This window comes from Nycticebus coucang, chromosome 1 (genome assembly GCF_027406575.1).
Source record: "Nycticebus coucang isolate mNycCou1 chromosome 1, mNycCou1.pri, whole genome shotgun sequence".
Taxonomy (NCBI): Eukaryota; Metazoa; Chordata; class Mammalia; order Primates; family Lorisidae; genus Nycticebus; species Nycticebus coucang.
The window spans coordinates 113,785,209-113,799,198 of NC_069780.1; the positions used below are offsets into that span (position 1 = coordinate 113,785,209).

Genomic DNA, 13,990 nt, shown 5'->3' on the forward strand with positions numbered 1-13,990 from the left:
TTCAAACCCAGCCCTGGCCAAAACTGCAACAAAAAAATAGCTGGGCGTTGTGGCGGGTGCCTGTAGTCCCAGCTACTCGGGAGGCTGAGGCAGGAGAATCGCCTAAGCCCAGGAGTTGGAGGTTGCTATGAGCTGTGTGACGCTACGGCACTCTACGAGGACAATAAAGTGAAACTCTGTCTCCACAAAAAAAAAAAAAATTGAGAAGGAAGGAATCTTCCCCAACATGTTCTATGAAGCAAACATCACCCTGAAACCAGGAAAAGACCCAACTAAAAAGGAGAACTTCAGACCAATTTTACTATGCAAAAATTCTCAAAAAAATCCTAGCAAATAGATTACAGCTTCTCATCAAAAAAGTCATACATCGTGATAAAGTAGGTTTTATCCTAGGGATGCAAAGCTGATTTCACATAGGCAAGTCCATAAACATTGTTCACCATATAAACAGAACCAAACACAAAGACCATTAACATAGCCTTTCTGGCTTTTTCTTAGTTACTGTGTTAAAACATTCATATTCTATATTTAAGTTTCACATGTACCCTTGTAAGATGCACCGTAGGTGTGGTCCCACCAATAACCCATCCTCCCCCATCCCATCCCTTTCCCCTTTACCCATATTCTTATGTTTTAATTGGGTTATAGCTTTCATATGAAAGCTATAAATTAGTTTCACAGTAGGGCTGAGTACATTGCATACTTTTTCTTCCACTCTTGAGATACTTTGCTAAGAAGAATATGTTCCAGCTCCATCCACGTAAACATGAAAGAGGTAAAGTCTCCATCTTTCTTTAAGGCTGCATAATATTCCATGGTGTAAATATTCCACAATTTATTAATACATTGATGGGTTGATGGGCACTAGGGCTTTTTCCATGACTTAGCAATTACAAATTGGGCTGTAATAAACATTCTGGTACAAACATCTTTGTTATGAAGTGATTTTTGGTCTTCTCGGTATATACCTAGTAGAGGAATTATAGGATTGAATGGAAGGTCTATTTTTAGATCTCTAAGTGTTCTCCAAACATCTTTCCAAAAGGAATGTATTAGTTTGCATTCCCACCAGCAGTGTAGAAGTGTTCCCTTTTCTCCACATTCATGCCAACATCTCTGGTCTTGGGATTTTTGTGATATAGGCTAATCTTACTGGAGTTACATTATATCTTAAAGTAGTTTTGATTTGCATTTCTCTGATGATTAAGGATGATGAGCATTTTTTCATATGTCTGTAGGCCATGAGCCTGTCTTCTTCAGAGAAGTTTCTCTTCACGTCCTTTGCCCAGCCTGCGATGGGATCACTTATTCTTTTCTTGCTAATATGTTTGAGTTCTCTATGGATACTTGTTATTAAATCTTTGTTGGAGACATAACCTGCAAATATCTTCTCCCATTCTGAGGGCTGTCTGCTTGCTTTACTTACTGTGTTATTGGCTGTGCAGAAGCATTTTAGTTTGATCAGACCCCAGAAGTGTATTTTTGATGTTGCTTCAAAACATCAAAGGGGTGGGAGGGGTTCTCCTCATAAAATATTCACCCAGGCTGATTTCTTCGTCCTTTCCCTGCACTTTCTTCTAGTATTTTTATAGTTTCATGTCTTAAGTTTAAATCTTTAATCCAGAGAGAGTCTGTCTTAGTTAATGGTGAAAGGTGTGGGTTCAGTTTCAGTCTTCTACAGGTTGCCAGCCAGTTCACCCAGCACCATTTGTTAAATAGGGAATCTTTTCCCCACTGAATGTTTTTATTTTATTTATTTATTTATTTTTGTAGAGACAGAGTCTCACTTTATGGCCCTCGGTAGAGTGCCGTGGTGTCACACAGCTCACAGCAACCTCCAACTCCTGGGCTTAAGCGATTCTCTTGCCTCAGCCTCCCAAGTAGCTGGGACTACAGGCGCCCGCCACAACACCCAGCTATTTTTTGGTTGCAGGTCAGCCGGGGCCAGGTTTGAACCTACCACCCTCGGTATATGGGGCCGGCGCCCCACCAACTGAGCCACAGGCACCACCCTTTATTTGTTTATTTATTTATTTTTTAATTTATTTTTATTAAACCATAGCTGTGTACATTAGTATGATCGTGGGGCACCATACACTTGGTTCGTAGATTGTTTGACACATTTCCATCACATTAGTTAACATAGCTTTTGTAGCATTTTCTTAGTTATTTTGCTAAGACCTTTAAATTCCACATTTACTAGGATTCACATATACCCTTGTAAGATGCACCGCAGGAGTAATCCCATTAATCCCCCTCTTTCCCCCTCCCTCCCCTCCCTTTCCCCTTTCTCCCTATTCTTAGGTTATAACTGGGTTATAGCTTTCATGTGAAGGTCCTACATTAGTTTCATAATAAGGGTGAGTATATTGGGTACTTTTTCTTCCATTCTTGAGACACTTTACTAAGAAGAATATGTTCCAGCTCCATCCATGTAAACGTGAAAGAGGTAAAGTCTCCATCTTTCTTTAAGGCTGCATAATATTGCTAAGTCATGGAAAAAGCCCAAGTGCCCATCGATCCACGAATGGATTAATAAATTGTGGTATATGTACACCATGGAATATTATGCACCCACTGAATGTTTTTAATTCGCTTGTCAAAGATCAAATAACGTTAAGTAGCTGGATTCATCTCTTGGTTCTCTATTCTTTTCCATACATCTGCCTCTCTGTTTTTGTGCTAGTACCATACTGGTTTGTTTTTTTTTTTTTTTTTTTTTTTTATTAAATCATAGCTGTGTACATTAATGTGATCATGGGGCACCATACACTGGTTTTATAGACCATTTGACATATTTTCATCACACTGGTTAACATAGCCTTCCTGGCATTTTCTTAGTTATTGTGTTAAGACATTTATATTCTACATTTACTAAGTTTCACATGTACCCTTGTAAGATGCACCGCAGGTGTAATCCCACCAAACACCTTCCCTCCACCCGTCCTCCCCCCTCCCTCCCCACCCTCTGCCCGTTTCCCATATTCTTAGGTTAGTGGTGCCTGTGGCTCAGGGAGTAGGGTGCTGGCTCCATATACCAGGGGTGGCAGGTTCAAACCATGCTGTTTTGTCACTGTCTATTTATAGTATAGTCTGAGGTCTGGTAGCGTGATTCCTCCTGCTTTGATTTCACTTCTGAGTAATATCTTGGCTATTCGAGGTTTTTTCCTGTTTCCATATCAAACGAAGTATTATTTTTTCAAGATCTTTAAAGTATGACAGCAGAGCTTTAATAGAGATTACATTAAATCTGTAGATTGCTTTGGGTAGTATGGACGTTTTAACAGTGTTGATTCTTCCCAGCCATGAGCATGGTATGTTTTTCTATTTGTTAACATCTTCAGCTATTTCTTTTCTTAGAGTTTCATAGTTCTCTTTATAGAGATCTTTCACATCCTTTGTTAGGTAAACTCCCAAATATTTCATCTTCTTTAGCACTATTGTGAATAGTATAAGGTCCTTGACTGTTTTCTCAGTTTCACTATTGTTGGTATATATAAAGGCTACCAATATATAAATGTTGATTTTGTAACCAGAGACATTGCTTTATTCCTTGATCACTTCTAAGAGTGTTGTAGTAGAATCCCTGGTGTTTTCCACACATAAAATTATGTCATCTGCGAAAAGTGAAAGTTTGATCTCTTCTGACCTTATATGGATAACCTTGATTGCCTTTTCTTCCCTAATTGCAGTGGCTAAAACTTCCATTACAATGTAAAAGACCAGTGGAGACAATGGGCATCCTTTCCTGGTTCCTGATCTAAGTGGAAATGATTTCAATTTAACTCTGTTCAATACAATATTGGCTGTGCATTTGCTATAGATGGCCTCTATCAGTTTTAAAAAGTCCCTTCTATACCAATTTTCTTAAGTGTTCTGATCATGAAAGGATGCTGAATGTTATCCAAAGGTTTTCTGAATCAATTGAGAGAATCATATGGTCTTTGTTTTTTATTTTGTTTATGTGCTGAATTATAGATTTACGTATATTGAACCAGCCTTGACACCCTGAGATAAAACCCACTTGGTCGTGTTGTATAATTTGTTTGATGTGTTGCTGGATTCTGTTTGTTAGGATCTTGTTGAGTATTTTTGCGTCAATATTTATTAGTTGATACTGGTCTATAATTTTCTTTTCATGCTGGGTCTTTTCCTGGTTTGGAGATCAAGGTGATGTTTGCTTCATATAATGTGTTGAGTAGTATTCCTTCTTTTTCTATATTTTGGAAAATGTTGAGTAATATAGGTACTGGTTTTACTTTAAGGGTTTGGTAGAATTCTTACATGAAGCCATCTGGTCCCAGGCTTTTCTTTTTGGGGATATTTTGTATAGTTAATGCTATTTCAGAACTTGATATAGGCCTGTTCAACATTTCTACTTCATTATGGCTAAGTCTTGGTAGGTGGTGTGCTTCTAAGTATTGGCGAATTTCCTTCAAATTTACGTATTTCTGAGAATAAAGTTTTTTGTAATATTCATTAAGAATTTTTTGAATTTCTGAGGAGTTGTTGTTATTTCATCTTTGTCTCTTCTGATTGATGAAATTAGAGATTTTACTCTTTTTTTTCCTGTTTAGGTTAGCCTAAGTTTTACCTATTTTATTGAGATTTCAAGAAACCAACTTTTTTTTTTTTTTTTTTGTAGAGACAGAGTCTCACTTTATGGCCCTCGGTAGAGTGCCGTGGTCTCACACAGCTCACAGCAACCTCCAACTCCTGGGCTTAAGTGATTCTCTTGCCTCAGCTTCCCGAGTAGCTGGGACTACAGGCGCCCGCCACAACGCCCGGCTATTTTTTGGTTGCAGTTTGGCCGGGGCCAGGTTTGAACCCACCACCCTCGGTATATGGGGCCGGCGCCTTACCGACTGAGCCACAGGCGCCGCCCAAGAAACCAACTTTTTGATTTATTAAACTGTTGTGTAATTTTTTTTGTTTTTAATTTCATTTAATTCTGCTCTAATTTTGGTTATTTCTTTTCTTCTGCTGGTTTGAGTTTGGAATGTTCTGCCTTTTCCAGTTGCTTGAGATGTCCCATTAAGTTGTTAGCTTCCTCTCTTTCCATTCTCTTGAGGAAGGCTTGCCGTGCTATAAATTTATCTCTTAGGACTGCCTTTGCAGTATCCCAGATGTTCTGTTAATTTGTGTCTTCATTGTCATTTTGTTCCAAAAATATGATAATTTCCTTCATAATCTCATCTATGACGCAGCTATCATTCAACATAAGGTTATTTAACTTTCATGTTTTTGTAAGTGTTTGTAGATTCCTGTTGTTGCTGAGTTCAACTTTTATTCCATGAGGTCTGAGAAGATGCAAGGAATAATTTCTATTCTTTTTAATTTACTGAGGTTAGACTTGTGACCTAAGATGTGATTGATTTTGGAATATGTTCTGTGGGCTGATGAGAAGAATGTGTATTCAGTTTTGTTGTGATGAATTGTTCTGTAGATGTCTATTAAATCCAAATGTTGAATGGTTAAGTTTAAATCTAAAGTTTCTGTGCTCAGGTTCTTACTGAAGTATCTATCCAACACTGTCAAAGAAGTGTTAAAATCTCCGACTATTATGGAGCTGGAGGAAATCAAGTTGCTCGTGTCTGTTAGAGTTTCTCTTATAAATTGAGGTGCATTCTGGTTGGGTGCATAATACTCATCATATTGAGTATTGCCCTTAACAAATATGAAATGACCATCCTTATCCTTCCTTACTTTTGTTGGTTTAAAGTCCGTTGTATCTGCCAATAGAATTGCACCACCTGTTTTTTTCTGATTTCCATTTGCCTGGAATATAGATGACCACCCCTTCACCCTGGGTCTATATTTATCTTTTAAGGTAAGATGAGATTCTTGTATGCAGCGGATCTCTGGCCTGAGTTTTTGTATCCAGTCAGTCAACCTGTGCTTCTTTAGGGGACAGTTTAAGCCATTCACATTAATGGAGAATATTGATAAGCCTGGTAGAATTTTGGGTATCAAGTTTTTCAAAAGTCCAGTGGACATTTTTAATCCTTTCGCCACTGTGGAAGTTGGAATTTGATCAAAAGTTTTTGAGTGAGTTTACCTTTGTCGAGGATTACGTTGGTCGTTATAGGAGGATAGGTCTTAGAATATCCTGGAGAGCTGGTTTAGTTATGTCAAATTTCTTCAACAAGTGAATGTCAAAGTGTTTAATTTCTCCATCATAAATGAAACTCAGTTTAGCTGGATACAGGATCCTGGGATGAAAGTTATTTTGTTTTAGGAGATTAAAAGTTGATGACCACCCTCTTCTGGCTTGAAAGGTTTCAGCAGAGAGATTTGCAGTTATTCTAATATTCTCCCCCTTGTAGATTATGGTTTACTTATGTCTGGCTGCTTTCAGAATTTTCTCCTTCATATTAATTTTAGTGAAGTCAATTATGATGTGCCTGGGGGATGTCTTATTCAGGTTGAGTTGTGCTAGGGTTCTGAAACTGTCTGCTATCTGAATTTCAGAATCTCTCTGCATGTTTGGAAAGTTCTCTTTCATAATTTCATGAAGAAGAGCCGCTGTGCCTTTTGAAGCCACTTCCTCACCTTTAGGGATTCCTATGAGGCAAATATTTTCTTTAAATTATCCTAGAGCTCTCTGAGAGAATGATCCATTTTTGCTCTCCATTTCTCTTCCTGTTTGAGAGTTTGTGAGTGTTTAGAAGCTTTGTCTTCAGTGTCAGAAATCCTTTCTTCTACTTGCTCTATTCTGTTACTGAGGGATTCTACTGTATTTTTCAGATCTTTGAGGGCTGCAAATTCTTGTCTCAATGTGTCAAAATCTTTGGTGATTTTGTCATCAAATTCGTTGAATTCTTGAGACAACTTTTGAAATGCATCTTGAATTTCTATTTCCAACTTTTCCTCTATTCTATCAATCGTGTTTGCAATCCAAATTCTGAAATCAATTTCTGACGTCTCACCCATGTGTTTATGAATGGGATCTTTACTTGTGTTCGCCATATTTTTCCTTGGGGGGGGGGGCGGTTGATCTACTCTGGTTATTCATGTTATCAGAGTTTTTACTCTGATTCCGCCCCATGATTATTTTACATTGTTTAACCAAATGAGCAGATAAAGAGAAGTTGGGTTTGGGGATACAGGAGTACTGATTAAGTAGCCCTTTGCCCAAAAGCTGGGACTGGTGTCTGTACATTTTTCCCTAGTGCTTTGCCAAGGCCCATATAGTGTTACGACCTGAGAAATTGGGGACCTGCTTGGTGTGGTGGGGCTAAGTGCCTCTGTCTTGTTTTCATCTGGTCTCTGTCCTACCCTAGTGAATCAGTTACTCTGGGTTGAAGTCTCAGCTGTGGAGAAATGCCAGCAATTAAGTCACCCCGCCCCCCACACACAACAATTGGAAAAGGAAAATCAAACCTTCCCATAACCATACACCCAGGGTACCAGTTGGAGATAGTCCTTGGGTGATTGGCCCAGTTCAAGAGGTCCAAATTAATTGTCCCAGTCAGTGACAGGCTCAGGTGGGAGAGTTAAAAAGGTCTCCAGCAACTAGATAGAAAGGGTCTGCTGGTAGCTCAAGTATGACTTGCTCTTGTGCTCCGTGAGGTCAGAAGGACCCACACAGCAATTAGTCTGGGAAGGTTGATGCCTCCTTCCCTACCTGCACCTCTGTCACACCCAGTCAGTCACTGGTAACCCTGCAGAGCTGTGACCCATTTCCCTCCAGTGAGCAGATGCTCCATGGGTTTGCACCTGCCTGAGTCACAGGGAGATCTGTGTCTCCTCAGCCAGGCCACTGCTCTCTGCCACTATCCGGCAGGGGGAGGTGAAGCCTGACAATCTTGGGAGCTTAATGGAGGCTGGGGTTGCAGCCCCACCCCTGATTGATGTTGCTGACAGAACAGAACAAAATTGCAGAATTTGTTTCTGTCCCAGCTATATTCCTCTGCAGATCAGATGCTATTTGAGTTTACAGAAACTGTGACTCAGTCCTGATCTGTACTGCTGCCCAGTCTCAGCTGAAGTTTGTATTGGGGAGCATGGTTAGCTGTCAGTTCCAGCCTCTGCCTGCCAGCCTTTGTCTCAGCTATGATCCCTTGAGGGTCGGGTGCATCTTAGGCTCAGTAAAGTGGTCCTCTGAGACAGCCCTGCCCTGGGAGTTGCTGTCTCTGGGCGCATGTATTCTAGTCCCCGTGCTCTGCCCAGGCCGGTACTGTCTCAGGCACACCCTTTATTCACGGGATCTGTGTTTCCATCCTAGATCTATTCTGCCAGTGGCTGCCACTGGAGAAGATGCCCGGCCTCCTCTGGTTGCCAGAGAGACAGGGGGTGTGACTCTGGAATATCCAGGGGTGTGAGCCCTATTGTTGCCACTGAGGCTGTTGCTCTGTGCCTCAGTTTATTGCCTCTCCTGTATGGTTCCCTCTCACCTGACCATCCTCTCCTTACTCCCGTGCCACAGAATCAGCACTGACCAACAGTAGTCCATGCCCTGTCCACACCTCTTGTGAAAATACCCAGAAATCTGGACTACATGGAAGACAGGCTGCCAGACCTCGTGGTGATAGTGGAGGGGAGTGCTGGGAGTTCAGAATTGCAGGAGGAGATTGTATACAGTTTTAAACAGTTTTATGCCTGGCAGGAGAGTGCCGTGGCACCCTAGTAGTGGAAGGAGGTCCGTTTTTTAGAGGGTCTCTCCCGTTGGATAAAATGGGAGGACTTTTGAACTCTGCTCGCTTGTTAGTATGGAGTACTGCGAGCCGTTCTCATGGGGGAGAAGACTCCTGTACGCTTGGCAATGGATTTTGTACCTTTTGTTTTTTTCCTTGGGGTCTCAGCTCATCTCAGCAGGGGTGATGTGTGTTCTTCAACCTTCTTTCTTGGCTCAGCACCAATCCACTGGCTTACTTGCTAAACTTCTGTCCTTTAACTTTCCTTCTGGATAGGAGCCTCTGTGGAAAGCTGGCTCCAGTCAGCCATCTTGCCTCCACCCCAGGTGACACATTTCTTAACCTGATTGAAGCTATCTATGACAAACCCTAATATTTTACTGAATGGAGTAAAACTGAAAGCTTTTCCTCTTAGAACTGCAGCCAAGGGCGGCGCCTGTGGCTCAGTGAGTAGGGCGCCGGCCCCATATGCCGAGGGTGGTGGGTTCAAACCCAGCCCCGGCCAAACTGCAACAAAAAAAAAAAAATAGCCGGGCGTTGTGGCGGGCGCCTGTAGTCCCAGCTGCTTGGGAGGCTGAGGCAAGAGAATCGCGTAAGCCCAAGAGTTAGAGGTTGCTGTGAGCCGTGTGAGCCACGGCACTTTACCCGAGGGCAGTATAGTGAGACTCTGTCTCTACAAAAAAAAAAAAAAGAACTGCAGCCAAACAAGGTTGTCCTCTATCACCATTACTATTCAACATAGTACTAGGAGTTCTAGCCAACACAATCAGGCAAGAGAAGGAAATAAAGGGCATCCAAATGGGAGCAGAGGAGGTCAAATTCTCCTTCTTTGCCAGATGATATGATCTTATACCTAGAGAACCCCAAAGACTCAACCATAAGTCCCCTGAAGTCATCAAAAAATACTGTAATGTCTCAGGATGTAATATCAATGTCCACAAGTCTGTAGGCTTTGTATAGGCCAATAACAACCAAGATGAGAGGCTAATTAAGGACACAACTCCCTTCACCATAGCTTTAAATAAAATGAAATACCTAGGAATATACCTAACAAAAGAGGTGAAGGACCTCTATAAAGAAAAGTATGAAATCCTCAGAAAGGAAATAGCAGAGGTTATTAACAAGGATGCACATACCATGCTCATGGCTGGGAAGAATCAACATTGTTAAAATGTCTGTACTTCCCAAAGCAATCTACCAATTCAATGTTATCCCTATTAAAATACCAACATTGTACTTTCAAGACATGGCAAAAATAATTCTTCGTTTTGTATGGAACCAGAAAAAAACCCATATAGCTAAGAAGTTGTTAGTAATAAAAACAAAGCCAGGGGCATCAGCATACCAGATTTTAGGCTGTTGTACAAAGCCATAGTGATCAGCGCAGCATGGTACTGGCACAAAAATAGAGACATAGACACTTGGAATCTATAGGAAAACCAGGAAATGAAACTAACATCTTACAATCATCTAATCTTCGATAAACCAAACAAGAACATACACTGGGGGAAAGACTCCCTATTCAATAAATGGTGCTGGGGAAACAGGATATCCAATTGTAGAAGACTGAAACTGGACCCACACCTTTCTCCACTCACAAAATTGATTCTAGATAGAAGACTTAAATTTAAGGCATGGAACAATAAAAATCCTCAAAGAAAGCATAGGAAAAACACTGGAAGATATCAGCCTGGGGAAAGATTTTATGAAGAAGATTTTATGCAATTTTGTGGCAATTGCAACAACAAAAATAAACAAATGGGACTTAGTGCAACGGAATAGCTTCTGTACAGCTAAGGAGACAACAACCAAAGCAAATAGACAGGCTGCACAATGGGAAAGGATATTTGCATATTTTGAATTAGACAAAAGCTTGATAACTAGGATGTATAGAGAATCAATCCACTTGAGAAAAGCCAACAATCCCATATATCACTGGGCAAGAGAGATGAATAGAACCTTCTCTAAAGAAGACAGACGAATGGGTAGCATACATTTGAAAAAATGCTGATCATCCCTAATAATTAGAGAAATGCAAATCCAAATCATCCTGAGGTATCATCTAACCCCAGTGAGAATGGCCCACATCACAAAATCTCAAAACTGCAGATGCTGGCATGGATGTGGAGAGAAGGGAACACTTTTACACTGCTGGTGGGACTGCAAACTAGTACAACCTTTTTGGAAGGAAGTATGGAGAAACCTCAAAGAACTCAAGCTAGACCTGAATTTGATCCTGCAATCCCATTACTGGGCATCTACCCAGAAGCAAAATAATCCTTTTACCATAAGGACACTTCCACTAGACTGTTTATCACAGCTCAGTTTACAATCGCCATAATGTGGAAACAGCCTAAATGCCCACCAACCCAGGAATGGATTAACAAGCTGTGGTATATGTACACCATGGAATACTATTGAGGCATTAAAAATGATGGAGACTTTACATCCTTTGTATTAAATTGGATGGAAATGGAACACATTATTCTTAATAAAGCATCACAAGAATGGAGAAGCATAAATCCTATGCTTGTACTCAATTTTGATATGAGGACAATTGATGACCTAGTACAATGTGGGAGGTAGAGGGAGGGGAAAGCAGAGAGAGAGAGAGAGAAGGAGGAAAGTGGATGGGGGTCTCCATGTCTGACATACCTTTTGCGGGCAAGACACAATTGTAAGAGGGACTTTACCTAACAAATGCAATCAGTATAACCTGGTATCTTGTACCCTCAATGAATCCCCAACAGTAAAAAATAAATGGAAGGAAGGGAAGGAAGGGCTTCTGCCCAGCAAAGGAAACATCAATAGAGAAATAGACAACACACAGCATAGGAGAAAATATTTGCAAACTGTATATCCAACAAGGAGCTAATAACCAGAATCTATAAAGAACTCTATAATCAGCCAGAAAAACAGCCCTATCAAAAAGTGGGCAAAACAGGGCAGCGCCTGTGGGTCAGTCAGTAGGGTGCCAGCCCCATATACCGAGGATGGCGGGTTCAAAGGTGGCCCTGGCCAAACTGCAACAAAAAATAACCAGGTGTTGTGGCGGGCGCCTGTAGTCCCAGCTACTCTGGAGGCTGAGGCAGAAGAGAATCACTGGAGCCCAGGAGTTGGAGGTCGTTGTGGGCTGTGATGCCACAGCACTCTACCCGAAGATGATAGAGTGAGACTCTGTCTCTAAAAAAAAAAGCATATAAACAAAAAGTGGGCAAAACACATGAATAGAAATTTTTCAAAAGAAGACAAATGGCCAACAAAATGAAGAAATGCTTCCACATCACTAATCATCAGAGAAATGCAAATTAAAATCACAGTGGGGTACCACCTTACATGTATCAGAATGGCCATCATGAAAAAAATTCTTCAAAACTCAAGTCCACATAGCATCATTAATGTTGTTTAGATGAATCAGCATCACTATCTTGTTACTGGGCTTTGAATACAGTGCTACCCTCAGGTTTCTCAGAACAACACTAGTAGTCTTGAGCTCTGCACAGCAGAGTAGTTATGTTTCTTCATTTACGATCATACTTTCAACTATCTCTTCTTACTCTTACACCTATGTGAAACAACTTTTCTCACCTGCTGCTTGCAGGTTCAGACCAGACACTGGAATGCATTAGGTGTGAAGGTGTGCAGGTGCTGCTCACAGGGACAGGCCCCTGGGAAACCATCAGCACTCAATTAGTGGCATTTCTGATTTTGGCGTTGGTGTTTACTTGTTTTAAAAACCATGCACTTTGTAGAAACGTTGGGCAATTCAGAAAAGTGTAAAGAAGCTACAAGCAGAAAATACTCCTAATCTCACCATCTAAAGGCAGCTCAGCTGCTTTTATTAGTTTTGATTCCCTCTTTTTAAAAGTCTTTCTTAAACTTTTTTTTACATTATAAAAATTATGCTACATGTAAAATTAGATGAGCTGCATATATTTCATTATAAACTGATTGAATAGCAAATATATTTCCTTAGATAGTTAAACTATAATTTATTTGAATATTTATTGTTAGCCAGGCACAGTAGCTCATGCCTTTAATCCCACACTTTGGGAGTCTGAGGCAGGAGGATTACTTGAGCCCGGGAGTTTGAGGCTACATTGAACTGCAATCACAACTGTACACTCAAGCCTGGGGGACAGAACAAGAACCTATCTCCTAAAAAAGAATTCTTTTTCCATTATAGGATACTTATGCCTTCTTCAAATTTTTGCTGTTGTAAATGAGAGAGTAATGAACATCTTTAAGTATCCATCTTTTGCCACATTCCAGATTATTAAAAGATAGATACATACATTCCGGAAATGGAGTTTAAGTACTCCTTCATTTTGATTTTTGAAATGCACTTAATAAGATTTTAACCACAGTATCATTGCTAATGGCACTGGCATTGTTAATCATTTATTGAATGCAGGCTTGTGTCTATAGCATGAATTAAAAAGACAATCTACCTTCAAGTTGTTCACATTCTAGAGCAGCGGTCTCCAACCATTTTAGCACCAGGGACCAGTTTCATGAAAGCGAAATTTTCCATGAGCAGTAGTGGGAAGGCGAAGCTGGGGGTGGGTGAGTGATGGGAGCTATGGGCAGCAACTGCAAGTACAAATGAAGTTGCTTCACTCCATCACCTGCCACTCACCTCCTGCTGTGCACCTGGTTCCTAATTTTGTGGAAGATAATTTGTCCCGGAGAAGGGGTAGGGGAGATGGAGCTCTGCCACTGGCTCCTGACAGCATGAACTAGTACCCAGTTCAAAACCCAGGGTTGGGGACCACAGTTCTAAGAAAAGGAAAAGTGATTTGGCATATTAAAAAAATAGTATAGAAGGGCGGCGCCTGTGGCTCAGTGAGTAGGGCGCCGGCCCCATATGCCGAGGGTGGTGGGTTCAAACCCGGCCCCGGACAAACTGCAACAACAAAAAAATAGCCGGGCGTTGTGGCGGGCGCCTGTAGTCCCAGCTGCTCGGGAGGCTGAGGCAAGAGAATCACATAAGCCCAAGAGCTGGAGGTTGCTGTGAGCCGTGTGACGCCACGGCACTCTACCGAGGGCGGTAAAGTGAGACTCTGTCTCTACAAAAAAAAAAATAGTATAGAGAAGAACCCATGAAGTGGTATAGGGTTCAATTTAAACTACTATGGTAGCTCATGGTAGAAGTGGCAGGTAACCTTGAGGCAACCATATTTTGTGGTAGTTTTAAACATAGGTGTCATAATACTGCATACAAATACTGTATTATAAATACTTTCATATATTTCTTATAAGATGTTGTAGGTCAAAGGTTAGTAAATAATCCTTTCTACTTCTGCATGAGATTCTGACCTTCAGTCGACTTTCTAGGTCTTTTTGCCTGGAAG

General features: G+C 40.9%; 1 protein-coding gene across 12 annotated transcripts in view; it reads left to right on the forward strand.

Moving 5' to 3' along the window:
* The window catches only part of FAM172A (family with sequence similarity 172 member A), a 571,031-nt gene that overhangs the window by 320,755 nt on the left and 236,286 nt on the right, over positions 1-13,990 (forward strand). The gene's annotated exons all lie outside the window — the stretch shown is intronic.